Consider the following 16,262-nt stretch of genomic DNA (forward strand, 5'->3'; position numbering starts at 1 on the left):
AACGTATATTTTTAATTGAATAAGTGTATAGGTGTACAAGTGAAAATTAATAACACAAGTCTTACTTTTAAATGAAGGTGCGGAGCATAATTAAAAAATGATCTCCTGAAAGTATATAGGAGGTGATCAACTCCCAAGTAGCACGAAGGAGTGGAAGTCCGATGAAGGCACAGTTATTGTGTTGAAACTGTTACGTGATTGACTTTTATATATATTGTCTCATAGCTTTGCTTAGTGTATTGTGTTTTGTTTGACATTATGAAAACAAAGTCTGATAGAATAATTATGTTTAGCAGACTATATGGACACTCATTTTCAAACAAGAAACGCATCATTCATCTCCAGTTTCAGATACTTCAGTTCCGTGACTGGAAATTACTTCAAAATTCATATTTCTTTATCCTCTGTTACCAAAACCTGCTGAGAAACATGTTTGCCAGGATGTACTCATTCACGTTTAATATTTGCATATCCAAATGTTCCATACCTCGCGTGTAAGCAATCTCTATAAATACATGCTTCATTCACAACTACGTGCTATTGTGTACAAACATTTTTACCAGCAGACTATTGAAGAAGAACATCAGGAAGTCACAAAGTTGGATCGAAAGTGAAACAAAGATGGACGACCCTCTCCTCACCTACCATCACTTCAGAGAACACCTATAAAAGAGAACCACAAGCGGACAGAAGCATCAGTCTACAGGTCATTAACCTACAACGACCTTCCGGGGCCGCAAAACGTAATGGAGATGCCCTCTAAAACTTATCTCTGGAGGGCAGTCAGTGAAAGAGATACCCTAGAACCACCTTTTTCCCGGGGCTGCAGTGAGATACGGACTAATCCTATAACTGTCTCCCGAGGTTGGAGTGGACAAAGGAGACTCCTTATAATCACCTACCCCGGAGGCTGCAGTGAACGAAGGGATTCCTATTAAAACCTAAGACTAATAGAACCTATATTTCCGAAGCCACCACTGTGTGCTGAAAATATGTTGAATATTAAAAACATGTTGTATATGACAAACAAACTTCGTAAATCTTATAGATATTTATTTTTATAAGGAACTAGCATCAATTACCCGCTTCGTTGGGATAAATGATCAAAAATAGTGATATGTTTCGTTAGTCAGTCACTTTTTACTTACTATTACTAAAGCGCTCCTTGATATTGGTCATTTTCGACGATTTTTACATATACCCTCTCCTCCACATGTTGCAAGCCACGGCATCGGAAGAGTCATTGTTCATCTCAGCGACCCCGAAAAGTATGAATTCGACACTGATAATGGTAATTTTGATTTATATATATATATATCTCCCCTCCAACAATTTTTGCGGGGCTCAATTTGGATTTAAATGGCATCAGAAGTGTCACTGTTCATCTCAACAACCTCCAAAACTACAGATTCGTCACTAATATCTGTCATTTTCGATCATTTGTAATATGTCTTTCCCCTTCTTTAAGTTACATCGTCTAAGTGATATGATAAAAAGCATCTGATGTTCGAACTTAATCTAGGTTGAAAATTTGATCGAGATCGGTCCGGTGGTTCGAGGTATTAAGTTTTATTTATTTTTATATATCTCCCACTACTACCTCCTCCCCTAACTTCTATCGTCAAAGTGAATAGATAAATTCCGTTCCAGGCCCGAACCTCATCTATGTTGAAAATTTGATCGATTCGGTCAGGTGGATCAAGAGTGTAGTCACATAGACAGTCACTTTCATTTTTATTTTTTTTACATATATCTCCGTTTCCCCCTCTCCTACTTTGCACCGTCAAAGTTAAGTGATAAAAATTATTCCAAGCCCGAACGCCATCTATGTTGAAAATTTGATCGAGATCGGTTGGGTGGCTCAAGAGTTATTAAGTTTTATTTATTTTTATAGATTTCTCCCCTCCCCTTTCCCTCTTCTAAGTTCTACAGTTAAAGTTATATGATAAAAAGCACCTCATATCTGAAATTCATCTATGTTGAAAATTTGGTTAAGATCGGTCGGGAGGTTTAAACGTGATAAAGTCACAAAGACAGTCACTTTTATTTTTATTTTTTTGACATAAATCTCCCCGTCCCCTTTGTTGCATTGTAAAAGTGAAATGAAGAAAACATTCCAGGCCCGAACCTTCTCGATGTTGAAAGTTTGATTGAGATCGGTCGGGTGGTTCAAAAGTTCTCAAGTTTTATTTATTTTTATATATTTCCCCTCTTCCCCTCACCCTCCCCTAAGACCTACTGTCAAAATGAAATGATAAAGAAACTTCCTAGATTTAAACTTCATATATGTTGAAAATTTGATTGAGCTCGATTGGGTGGTTCAAAAGTAATTAATTCACGAACATAGTCACGTTTATTTTTATATTTATTGATTTTTGTATATCTCCCCCTCCATGCCCTTCCCCACGTTGCTCCGTCAAAGAGAAATGATAAAAATCATCCCAGTCCCGAAAATCATCTACATTGAAAATTTGATCAAGATCGGTAAAGTGGTTCAAGAGTTATTAAGTTTTATTTATTTTTTGTTTCTCCCCTCCTCCCCCGTCCCTCTAAGTTGTATAGTAAGGGACACTTCTGGATGGTACAGTATAGGACACTTCTGGATGGTACAGCTATATGGAGATTTACGGCTAAAGTGCTCCACCAGTTGAGTCCGAAGCATTTGCCAGGAAGTATTTGATCCGAATTAACTTTAAAACGCGGGTGGCATAATCGCCTGGCACGGAAAATTCCCGTACACTTGGGCGAAATTCACACTATCATCTACAGCATCATTTCTCCAAAAGAGATTAGTCTCAGACGTAGTTCTTAGGGCAAATTTATTACTTGATATTTGTCTTATTTGTGAAGATAAAATAAAACAAAAAATTAAAGTCCAATCCTGTTTCTGTTAGAATGAACTCTTTCAGTCGTTTGATCTGAAATGACTTTGCAGAGTCTGAATAAATATTCTGTCACTTCAGGAGGGTAGGAAGAGCGGATATTCCCCTCCTTCAGTGTGAATACACATACATTTAATCAAATGCTTAGTGAGAGTGAGCCCATTGGTATAGCACTGTTATGATTTCAAGTTTTGACCCCAAGCCATCTCATGCCATAGCTGATTACATTGAAGAACAAGAGATGCAAAAATGATGAAAGAGAGAGACAGTCGTCACATGAGTAAATTTAGAATTAGAGACAAATTGATCGGATAGCATCCATATTTTGTCGAAAAGTTTGATTTGGTAAGTAGACATGTAAAAGCTCACCCGAACTTGAGAGCATTACACTACCAATTGTTGAATTCAAGTGGAGAACTCAGTTGAGAGCATCAGATGATTACGGAGGAGGAGAAACATCTTCAGATATGGGAAACAAAGAATGAAAATTTTGAACAGCACTCGATCCATAAAACTCACGATTACCAAGCAACGACTCTACTCACTCATCCACGGAGCCACAAAGAACGATAGGCAGTCATACGTCAGATACAGAATGTTTGTTACTTAAAAAACGTTTTTGTAAGGGGGAAAGCTAACAAAATTCTCCGTCTCTAGTTTTCCCTGGCACTAACTTAATTACTGTTGTCCCCGCCTGGGAAGGATATTTCCCCCCTCCATAAACTTTCCTAATAATTTTCATACTTTTATATATAGCAGTACAAAACATTTATCCATGGCTGTTCTGCACAATTATACTTACATAAAACAATTCTTCCAATTCTATTAATTCCAGTACCAAATAAACATAAATACTGGATATGAAATTCTATATCTCGCCAATAGTCTTGCAGAAAATATCCAAATTCAATTTTTCTATTTGGAACAGGGGGAGATACACGCAATTTGCTCCCATGAGATTTTTTTTGCGGAGAAGGGGACAAAAATGTATATTGAAAATGGCAAAATCGCACATTTAATTATAACGTAATTTTACTTTTAAGAACGCAAAATGGGTAGGAGAACGAATGTATTCTCTTTGACTTGAAAGAATGAAATTATGGCTGGAAGTGAACAGAGACTGATGATCTTTAGGAAGAATATATGCTACCAAGCAGTGGCGTAGCTAGGAAGTCTGGAACCTCCGACATTTGCATAATTTGTTGAAATAAGGCCTAAGGGTCAGAAACATAGATACCGAAGAGACCTCGTGACCGAAGTCGGTCGCACCCTCGCCGTCGCACCCTCGATACTGGCACAAACACATGGATCCAAATGGGTATGCTCATGCCGAAGATGTACGCTATATCGTGACCTAGAGGTCGACCGCGAGGGTGAATTAGTGGTCGCGATGGTAAACAACCGAGTATTTTTTCTACATCGATGTTCAGCGGAGCGTCGTTGTGCGTCATGTTATCTTTAGTTCTCTCTGAAGCGCTGCAAGGAATAAATTGTTCGTTGCTTTACAATTTCGTCTGCAGAGGATTCTGCATGTGTATACTCGACAGGTCTTATATTCTCACTAATTAATAGAATTAGTGAGGAATATTCCAGCAATATTGGATATGAAACACAAACATCAATATACAGACGTTTTAAATAGAGAATGAAGGAAATAGCAACTGAAATATGAATGTCAGGTAAGTTCTTCATATTTATTTTAGAATTATACTGTAGCTTATTATTATATAAGGCAGTGGCGTTTACAGGAAGGGGCTTTTGGGCTGAAGTCCGTAAATTGCGGGATTTCTAAAGAACAAATCTACTGTTAATTATATCTATGTTTAAAAACTCCACTCCTCTCCCCTAATTCCGAGATTAATAAAAAATGGTTTCTTCCAAATTCGTTACTGATATAAGGTAAAGAAATTCCCGTAAAGACAGGCACATATCCATAGGGAGAAAATGTCGGGTAATGGAGTTGCAGTGACGAAACTTCATTTGGCACAGTTATTACCGCCTCCAAACCGAAACCTGAAGACATGCCTGTTTTTTTTTTTTAATTTTAATTTACTGGGAAATGATTTCCCGCCTGAGTGCTGAATGAGGGCATTTCATCACAAAAATTGAAAAATGTAAGTCTTTGATCTATTGATAGAGATAGACAAGAGATGAGAATCAAATATTTTAGCGAAACAAGAGAGAAGATTTATGAATTTCACATGTTTCTTCTGGTGTCAATCACTACCTATAAACTGTTTGGCCCTTCGAATTTCAAACTGTTGTTTCCAGGGAGTTTTAAGCAATAATTTCAGATGTGTTACAGTATTGTTTCTCCTCAAACTGAGGTTTACAACGGGGATTCGACCTCCTCGTTATGTGCGCCCTACCTGCATTTAGACCTAGGCATCGAGGTAGCGACCACTACTTAAACCTCGACCTCGATCGTGAGGTCTCTTAGGTATGTCTTTACCCTAAGATTGCGGTTTTATTCAAAATTTATCCGGGGTTGAAGCCCGGACTCCTCCTAAATGAACGTTTAACCTGCAACCCCCCGAAATCAAATCTTTCTATGTATGAGACATGCAAATCAGTGTGGGGATTCTTTTTCTTTTTTTTTTTTTTTTTGGCTCAGGCCCGTCTTTCAGATCCGGTATCTGAAAAATTAAACCGGAACGGGTTGTCATCATTGCCATTTTTTTCTTTTCTTTATTCCTTATCCATTATATTTTAGGAAAAGGGAAAAGGAAAAAGGGAAAAAGGAAAACAACCACAGCACACAACACACACACACACACACACAAAAGAAAACAACAAACAAAAAACAATAATTTCCCTAAGTGGTATATTCATTTGCATGTCTCTTAACTGCCTACCTTAGTTCCTAATTGTTTCCTATTCCTATCTTAATAGTTTATCAAAATTTATTAATGTTTATTATTTACTAAACTATCTTACCTAATTAAACCTAGCCTAACATGACTGTTATCTTTGCTAGTGTTTAAATATTCTATGGTTTTATTTATTAATATTTTTTAAAAAAAATTTTTAGATTGTTTATGCATATTTAGTTTTTTATTTATGGTTGTTTCGCATTTATTTATTTATTTATTTATAATATCAGTTATTTTTATTTAGTTTCCATTTCATTCCCTTCTTTTGTGTACTAGTTCTCCATATTTATACTTCTTCCATTAATTATGTTATTATATATTATTTATTCATTTTGTTATTTATTTATTTATTTATTTATTATTTTGGTCTCCTCTTCTTTCTGCGGTTTCTCCCTGTATGATTTTTGGTTAAGCCCTGTATGGTTTTGGGCTTCTCTCCTGTGTTTGACTAGAAAATGCACTAATTTACTAATCGATTTTCACTTGGTTTTTCCCTGTGTATCTTTTCTAGTTTCACCGTAAACACTGATTAATACTAGAATAACAACACTAAGCACTACCACTGGCTACAATCACATACATTTTTGCACATATTCACTCTTCTCACTATTTCAACACATTCCAATATAGTTATAATCATAGACGATTTCCCTATAGCTACATTAGTTTTAGCTGTTCCTAGTGGTTCATGCTTGTCCAATGGAGGAGTGTTTTCAGTCGAGTGTCCTTGTCGAGTAATCTCAGTGATACAGGTTTGAGGTCCAGGGCCCACTCAGAGCACTTAGTGTAGGCCCTGGTCCGTTGTGTCCTACCACCTATATCCGAACTGAGATCCGCACACCGGCTAACCTTTCCAGTCTGAGATACTCTTGCCATCCAGTCCCTAGCAGGGTAACAGTTCCTGTAGCACACACGCGCACACACAAGAAACACCTAGTATGAACACAAACACTCACACACACACATCCAGCGCATTCGGAGTTCCGATCCAGATTTAGCCCGGGAATGCACTGGCTCATCCACTCTTCCCCGGGGAGCACGGAATTCCGGTGCCTTGCAGAAGGTGCCTTCGGTCCCGGGGAGGGGTCCACTTTCTCCAACACGCATCCATCTCACTTTATCCATATTTGATTCCTACTTGTTTCCATTGTAATATTTTTTTTCTCCTCATTTCTGAGTATGCTTGTGTGATTTTGCTTAATATTTTGCAATCCCTTTCGCTGCTGATTATCTGTTCCAGCGTTTTTGTTCTTATACTGTCTCTTTCTGGTAACTCATCTTCCAACACTGGGCACCAAAGAACATGATGTTCAGGTGATCCTAGTTCTCTGCATTCACAGAACGGGTAAGTAAGTAAGAGTAAGGTAGAGTATGTAGAGTAAGAGTATGTAGGTAAGTTTCGTAGGGTCCGTGTCCACTGAGGAAGTGTATCAATCCTGATGCTGAGTCAAGGTATTTTAATTCTCTTCTCGTCTCCACTGTTGGTATTACATTGAATAACCTTCTAGATTTAGTCGAGGTCCTCCATTCTTGATCCCATATGTTTTCAATGGCTACCTCGATGTCATTCTTGGTTGTGGCCTCCTTGCCAATTAACTCTTTTATTTTTTCTTGATTATTTTTCTTTAGCCAATAATTGCAGGCTCTTTGTACGACTATGAGATTCAAAGGTTTAACCTTTAGCAGTATACATAAAGCGTTGTTTGGTGTAGTGTTGAAAGCTCCGCATAACCTTATAAGCAGGGCCCGGATTTTGTTGACAAGTCAACTTTTTTCTGTTACTCATAAGACAAAGCAAATTCTAATAAAAATGTTATCCATCAACTCTAGGTTCTAAAAATATATATTTTTAGGGTCAACTTTTGGTCACTTTTTGCCGTTTTGAAATTTCAGGTCATTTTTTAATATCTTAAGGTAACTTTTAGGTCACTTATGGTCTTTTTATTCTTTTTCTTGTACATAAGGAGATCTTTAAATGAACACGGTTTACAGTTGTGGAAAAGACGAAGCTGAATAATCTCTTTTCTTGTTTCCTGACTATTGAGTGTGGAAAAACTGCATTCTTAACAAGCTAATGAAAACTAAACTGTAACTGGTTAACGAAAGGTGGGGGTTGGTAGGTGTCCAAACAGATATTTTTGGGTTGTTGACCACAAAGGATGTGATCACGTGAATAACTAAAAATGGATTAGAAGGCGTACAAGGATTTTAAACAGGTTTTTATCTATTATTTTCATGTAGTCTGCACTTGCGAACTTTTATTTTTAAAAGTGCTTCCTAGTTTCAACTCGGGAGTGAATTGACGCTTTCAATACTTACAATGCCGTACAATGGACTGATCAACAGACATAAATGATCAATGGACTGCAACTAAGTGAAACAAAACTTCTTGAATATGAGCGACAAACGTTAATTAAAATCCAATGGATATTTTAAAAATGTCAATGTTTTACGAAATAAACATTTAAGGAAACGCAAGTTTTAGGTCAATTTTTGTGATTTTTAGGGGCGTTTTACAGGAATTTTAGTGTCATTTTATAGGTCACTTTGTAGAAAATTTTAGGTCAACAAGATCCGGGCCCTGCTTATAAGTAAGTTCCTCTGAGATCTGTCTATACTTTCTTTTATCCTTTTATTGTTAATAATTCTATGTGCCCATACACTTGCTGCATAAGTCATCGTTGCACAGAGTAAAGTTTCATGATATAATTTGAGTGTTTGGATGGGTAATTTATAAGTATTCATGACAATTGTGAGTAATTTATTTGTCACTCTATTTCCACGTTCAATAATATATTCAATATGCTTTCCAAAGTTTAGTCTGTCATCAATATTGACCCCCAAATACTTAAACTCTGTTTCTATTTTCTGATCTTCGATCTTAATTAGTGGATCTCTCTGCAGTTTTGTTCCGAATAACATGTATTTAGTTTTCCTATTTGATAATTTTAGTTTGGGGATTCATTAGAGGAGGGGAGAAATCTCGCTAACAATTTAGGCACTCTTTTTCAGGTGGGCAAAAGTAGAATTATAAATGTGGGATAAATTTCACCCAAGCACCTGGAGGGATGGTCACCCCTGGCCCAGGAGGGGAGCCGCAATTTTTAAGTTGCCAAGAGCTCCACTCAAACTTTGTAAAAATATTTATAAGAATTGAGGTAAGGTCTTATTGCACTTTCTGTGTTGAGAATTGTTCCGAGACAAATGGATTAAAAATCCACACGTTCCGAGGGGGCACGTTTATAACAAATACCTCGAAGTGCCAAATTGGTGTTGAGTTAATATTATAATCAATAATAAGAATCTGTGAAGCAACAACACTTGAATAGCTTAGGCATGCCTACGGAATTAGCATAAATAAATGGGGGAAAGTGGGACCATGGGTTCCAACTACGGGGGTCGAAGTTGTCCCCACTCCGGATTTGCAAAAAAATTTCGGTTCTTTCTAGGCACGCGTCAAAACACATTAGATTTACTTACATACTATAGTATTAAACGTATACACTGTAGTTATACAGTGTGCTTATGTAATAGCTGTTTCACCTTACGTATTGCGGGCCGCTATGGCACAATGATAGAGCGATCACCTCTTGTAAGTGGGGTCTTTAGTTCTATCCCATCTCCCGCGAAGTGGTCTCTGTAGTAGAGAAACACGGTTTGGTGGGTTCTCTTGGGGTTCTCCCGTTTCCTCTGGTCCCTTTGATTCCATCATTTCATTATTTTCATCATCACTGTCTTCCTTAGCCTACTCGGCATAACGTGGGACGTAAACCTGCAAGATTTCATTTTACATTACATATTATGTGATTCAAGCTCTGTGTATTCGCAACTTAGATTACGTCACGTTTCTAAAAAAAGCAGATTCAGTGACCGTACTTCCTGATTCATGTCTCCATTGAACTTCATGAGAGAGAACTGTATATCACAGTAAAACCAAGTGAAATATCACCACTCAATTGCAAAAAGGATAAAATAATAGAAACTCGAACGTGGGACTGCTGCGTGGAAAGCAAGGAGTTTTCCAATATGCCACTACGATACTCCTTGACACATTTAATTTATAATCGTTATAATTTGTTAAAAATATCGTATTACTTTCCTACAAACATAATCACATTACTTGTTGCTTCCAAATTGCAATTCACATGGAAACGTATAACATTTTTTGTCACGAACATGAACAATGTCAGAAACAGTTAGAAAAAACATAAAGGCCCACATCCAGAATCGAACCCAGCACCTTCGGAACTTATGACAGCCACTCTCACCACACGATTACAAAACAAAACCTTCGTAGCATCCTGATTCAATTATTACGACACAGTAATAAAGAAACAGAACTATCATCAATCACACAATACAAAACAAGGAGAAAAAGCTTCGTAAGTACATAATATAGCAACGAAGGGTCTCGCAACATAACACAACATGTATGTAGTGTGGTGGTCAAGCCATATGACTCCTGTTCGGCGCACTGGGCTTCGAATCCATAATAGTGTAGCTTGAATATTTTCCTCAACAAAACGACATCATTCTTGAAAATAGCTGCAACGCAACGTAATGTAGAAATCCGTCAGTCGCATGCAGTAAAATAACAATGCAGGATTCAAAAGTGTTCTATTCAACAAAGATAGTGTGCAAGGCGAGTTCAATTACCAGGCATTTCAAACATCTTTCCAAGATATCTGAGTGTATAACTGGCCTCCTGTCCAGTGATCTCACCAATAAAGTGAAAATGACATAAAAGTTCTTTCACGTCATGTTTAGCCCATGTTTTCTTTGTAGAAAAGTTATTGGACAGTTAGGTGTAAACACTATTACCCACATAGTTTCAAATAATTTGATCAATCCGTCATTATTGTAAAGGGCCTAGCGGAATAAGCATGTGAAAACTGCCTCCCAGCATATTTGCACAAAATTTACAGTATCAATTAACATTTATGCGAAACTCAGTTTCTAAATTTTGAGCCCCCCAAGTGCTTTTGGAGGGGTGTTAGAAGGGGGGAAAGTAAATTGAAGTTATTATTTTCTCCTGAACGGCTCAATCGATTTCCATGAAGAAAATATGTTAGGTGTTCTCAACAAGAGAAAAGTCGGAAAATATTTTCTTGAATTTTTTGGGGGTAGAAAATGGGTCATTTTTGAAATTTTCAAAAAAAATCAGTGGAAAACGGACACCCAAATTTTTTTTTGTCAGTTTTGTATTGAGAGGGGTCCCTAACAACATATATTGTTTTCATTTTGTTTGCAAGCCTACCTCATAGTGAAAAAAGGCAAATATATCGTGGTGGACATGAGTCTTTGACCAGATAGTGGCGACTACTTTGAAACAAACGCAGAGTATGAGAATTAATATGTCATATCTGTAGTTTCGTGTGAAGAAACAAACTTGTGAACCACAGGTTTAAGAACAACTCATGTTATTAATATAAACTTTGCCGAAGATTATTAACTTATATCATCATAAAAGAAATACGAGAGACTTTCTGAAAGGAATAAAAAATAACATACAAATTTGCAAGACGGTCGTTGTTGTGTCTTATAGTCGCGGGTTCAATTCCCGTTAAGGGTCCATTAAAATTTTACTTGAACTAGAATTTATTTGCATGAATCACCCGTCTTCTTTAACCTAAACGACTTAAACGTTTAGAAAAGTATATGGTAAAAGTGAAATAAATAATAAGACAGTAACAATGCTATTAATCAGTATCTATCTACATAGGATATAAATGAAAAAGAGGTCGCCTATCAGAACAAAAAATGGCTTAACTGTTTGAAATGGTTTTTATTAGTTAACACTTTCACCTACCTCTGACTCATGGGCACCCGAAGGGGGCAGGGTGGGCCGCCCTCTGACTCACGAAATAAAGACAGAGAAATACCAAACATAACATATAACAACCATGAAGATAGCCCCTCCTAGAACATTTTAGGGTGCCATGCGCGGACTGGCTTGTTTTCACGCCATTTTTATTAAAATCCGTATTCTAACAGAGGAGAGGAGTTAAAATTTATGCCAAAGATAGAATATCTCACATTTGTGAGATGAAGCTTGACCCCGTGCCGTTAACGTCGCCAATATCTAGTGGCCCACTTGCCGGTAAATATCGATCGTCGATATAGCGACGTATCGAAAGATTGCCGTTATTGTGTCCCTGGCGGCAGGGTTTCGTCGACTCGAAACAGACATCTTGAATAGGGGTCTTGTAGTTACCAACACGTAGCGGCGATAACTTCTTTTCGGTCCATCTTTCGATTCGTCGCGGAGAATCGCCGAAGGGACCGAAACGACTTATCGCCAGTCATGTGCATGTGTTAATTATTATATATTTGTTTTTCCTGACGAATGTTCCTAAAGTGAGCTCCGGGGTCAAGAGTAACCCATGCTTCTATATCACAAGCTTGCTGTTTCGCGCTATTCCGGGAGAACTTTATATATAGTTTGTAAGTGCTCTCAACGTAAATGAATCATGCATATAGGCTATTTAACATATTTTGATGGAGTAATTTGTAATTCATTGGCATTTCTTCGCCTCTCTGCTACCGATGGCTCACTGGTGTTATAATTTTCAAAACGGAAGTGGGTACACCGACGCTTATAGCACGGGGTAACTCTAAATTAAATTCGGAAATCACTATAGTTGCTAGTTTTTGAAGAACTAGTTTTTGAAGTTGCAATGTGTAATATTGGTCTTTTGAGGCAAACATTTCCTAAGTTAAACTTCGACTATCTTCGGGAAACAGTAAACCAAAGATTATAGGTTCGAACTCACAATCCAACGTTCACAATCGAAAACATTCTGTAAATCTGTGTGTTTCTCTTTTAAGTGTAATATGTTGATCCGTTATTAACTGTACTGTTGAAACAATTCATCATTGTAATACTTAAGGATAAAGTATTTCGAAATTATGTATACATGAGAGCACATGGTAGTTGCCTCAATCCAGCTATAATCAATGCCTTCAATTTCCTTCGTGCAGTTCAAACCGATTTTCCCGCAAGCTGTTACACAACGACAATTAGTCTGGTTGTCTACGTGTCGAACTGCTGAGCCAAAGGACGATGGATCGAATCTCGGAGATGGACATGTAAATTTTTATTACTTGCAGAATTATACATTTCACCCATAATAAAATGATCATTAAAATAGTTTGTGTTTCCATGGAAAAGTAAGAATTTATTTCAAGTTAAACTTGTGAGCAGTGAAGCAAAACGAATTGGGCTCATGGTTGTCCGAATACCTGACGATTTCAATAAATCATACGACACGCCTTTAGTATGGAGTTAAAGAGCTTTCTGATACGTATAAAGAAATCTCACTGACCTAAAATCCATTACGAAATAGGGCCTACCAGAAGCTTCAATACCACGTCTGCGTAACTTCGGTGAACGATGTATAGAAACTTCCTATATAAATTCCACTCACTCTAGTCTGTCGATCGTACTTGGTTTGTTAGCTAACTATATTGAAGGGGTATAGACGAAAAATATGCAAAATCCATTTTTCAATTTTGTCAGGAAACGAAGAAAATGTGACGCCCTTATGTTTCAGGACTGTTGAACTTTTTTTTGAGGGGGGATAAATTTCACTCATCTGCTGTAAGTAGTGACTACTGCTGTTAACCACTGCTTTCTTTCATTTTTCATTTACACATCCTATCCTGTTTCAAGTTCGGTTCCACATGCCATTCCATTTAGTTTCATATATTCTGTTCGATTAAATGCACATTCCTGAATCTCTTATAATATGTCCAAATTAACAAAACGGTTCTCTTCCTTTCTTTCTAATAATGCTGATTTAGATTTCAAGAGAGTTAATTTTAAATAAACATGCAAGCAATTTGTTAATTACTACGAGCATTGACTTCTTCCTCATTGTGTGTTCATATATATTCTTCAGTATTTATATTCTAAGAATAATAAATATTTATACCAATATTGGATATAATTGCAATATACGAATGTTAAGTGGATAATAAATCAGTTCAAGCCAATATCTTACTTCAATCTGTATCGTAAATTACAATTATCGTTAAAAGAAATTGAATATTCGCATCAAAAATTGATTTTATCTACGTATGATGGATAGGGATGCGCACGAGACAAGATTTGAGACGTCTCGTCTCGACAATATGCTGTAAAAGTGATGTCTCGACTCAGAAAATGTATATTTTTCTATTGGAAGAGCTGTGTCTCGACTCGAATTTCGTCAGGAAAATTCTGTTCCGACTCGACTCTGCGCATCCCTAAGGAGAGACAGTTTGAAGAGCTCAGTAGTCCAAAGCTGGAGGGGTAACCAATTACACCATTACGCAACATCAATTTCAGACACAACAATTATTATACACTTCATTTTCACAAGCTTCTTATAATAACTATATCGATTTCATACTTAAATTCAATTATAGATAATTGTTTCTTATGTAGCAGCTAATATTCATGCTATACATTATAAAACAATTACACATTCAATGTAAATAAATAAAAACGTAAGATATTACAGATTACTGGTCTTGCGATTTAATCCGATTTTAAGCAGTACATATTTCTAAATAATTGTTCCAATTGCTTTATAAGAATCCAGATTATGAGGTACCCTAAGTTTTTGTTCTGTAAAAAATATACAAGCTTATATATATATATATATATATATATATATATATATATATATATATATATATATATATATATATATATATATGTGTGTGTGTGTGTGTGTGTGTGTGTGTGTATTTTAGGGGATTTCCGGGTTTGATACCAACCCCGAAATGTTACGTTTATTCAAATAAAATATTGTAAAGTGAATGAAATATCTTGTAGAATGTTCACATTTCCAAGAATGAAGTTAGCAAAGCGACCCGAAATATATATATGAATAATTTTCATTTTGCACGTGTGGTTTTAGATATTCAACTGTGTTCACATTACTCATTTTTAGCATTTCCGTATATGAATTATGGAAATGGCGGGCTAGTAAATGGGACAGGGATTTGAAAAGTGAGTTTCTGGGATAATGTGTTTCCAATCAATTCACAGTAGAAATTTATCTATATATATAAAAGAGAACGCACAAAATCCTTTGTCCGCTCATCACGCTAATACGGCTGAACCGATTTCTTTCATTTTTGGGGGGTTGTTAGGATTTGGACCCTAGATGGTTTTTATCATATCACTTTAATTTTCAATTACCAGTGTCTTGAGATAATTGACCAATCAGGTGTAAATACGTACAAAAAATCCTTTGTCCGCTCATCACGCTAATACGGCTGAACCGATTTCTTTCATTTTTGGGGGGTTGTTAGGATGTGGACCCTAGATGGTTTTTATCATATCACTTTAATTTTCAATTACCAGTGTCTTGAGATAATTGACCATTCAGGTGTCCATACGTAGAAATCCTTTGTTATTAGTTCATCATAGGTATAAAAATAAACGTATTTATATGCAACCCGCATGACCCTGTGACTCGGCGGGTTAACATAACTAACAGGCGCTATAAATCACTTGAAAGCGAAAAAGTAAAAATTATCTAAGTAACAAAGTTTATTGCGTTCCGGGGTGACCGCAGCGAAGCGGGGTGAACGCTGCTAGTGTTCTTAAAAAAAAGTTCTCATATATTTAAAAAAGGAAGAAAAACTTTGACTTTCCGCATAGAGACTAGAAACGTCGCCCTTCGTTTCAAAAATGTCAGCAGCACTACTAAACCCGCTTGACCACACACGCAACTTACAACACATTGTGTTATAATATTGATAATAGAGTCGCTCCAGCACAGGTTCCTACTTGGAGGTTTCAATATCCATTTTCTGTCGTTTTCAGCAATTATACTTAAGATAATGGTTGATTTTGCATGTTGGAACTCTGCATGAGGTGTGGAATCAATATTAAACTCAGAAATAAGTAGTTTGATTTTGTTTTTATATTTTCACATCGCTCGGGTGACAGTACGGTTTGAAACTAGAGTCTATATAAAGAACGGTTGTTATCATGCAATTCTCTGTGTATAGATCTGCGGAAATTGTGACGGATCTAAGCTTACTTTTTCGGACTTAGTTTCTGATCGAGTTTCCAGCCTTTTGTGAACAGGTGTGTACAGTTTTTTCCAGTAACCTTGAACGACAGGGACACGAACACAGATACATCGAGGACATTTTATATTTCAAAGGCTCTCCCACCGGGAATCGAAACTGAGACCTTTCCTACTGAACTATCTGATGGGTGGATTACCTGGCTCGTTCCCAAAGCAAGTAAGCTTGAGACTGACAACATTGTGCTCGTGGGTTTTCTCGGGACACTCCCACTTTCTCATTCCACCAATTCGTCCATTATAATTCATTGCTTTAATCATAGTCTTTCTCAACCTAACCCACATAATCGTTGGACATTAAACGTAAAGATTTCTTTTTCAAACTGTTAACCCAAACCAATACGAATCGAAAAACAGTTGTATTTTCTATTGCTCATTAACGTGTTTTCACAAAAAATATATAGAGAAAAAACATGGGG

The 16,262-nt window shown here is 36.7% G+C and overlaps 1 protein-coding gene across 1 annotated transcript in view; it reads left to right on the forward strand.

Moving 5' to 3' along the window:
• Positions 1 to 16,262, forward strand: part of LOC145662871 (venom allergen 5-like) — a 125,923-nt gene that overhangs the window by 70,057 nt on the left and 39,604 nt on the right. The gene's annotated exons all lie outside the window — the stretch shown is intronic.

This window comes from Thermobia domestica, chromosome 1, assembly GCF_964235325.1.
Source record: "Thermobia domestica chromosome 1, izTheDome1.hap1.1, whole genome shotgun sequence".
NCBI lineage: Eukaryota > Metazoa > Arthropoda > Insecta > Zygentoma > Lepismatidae > Thermobia > Thermobia domestica.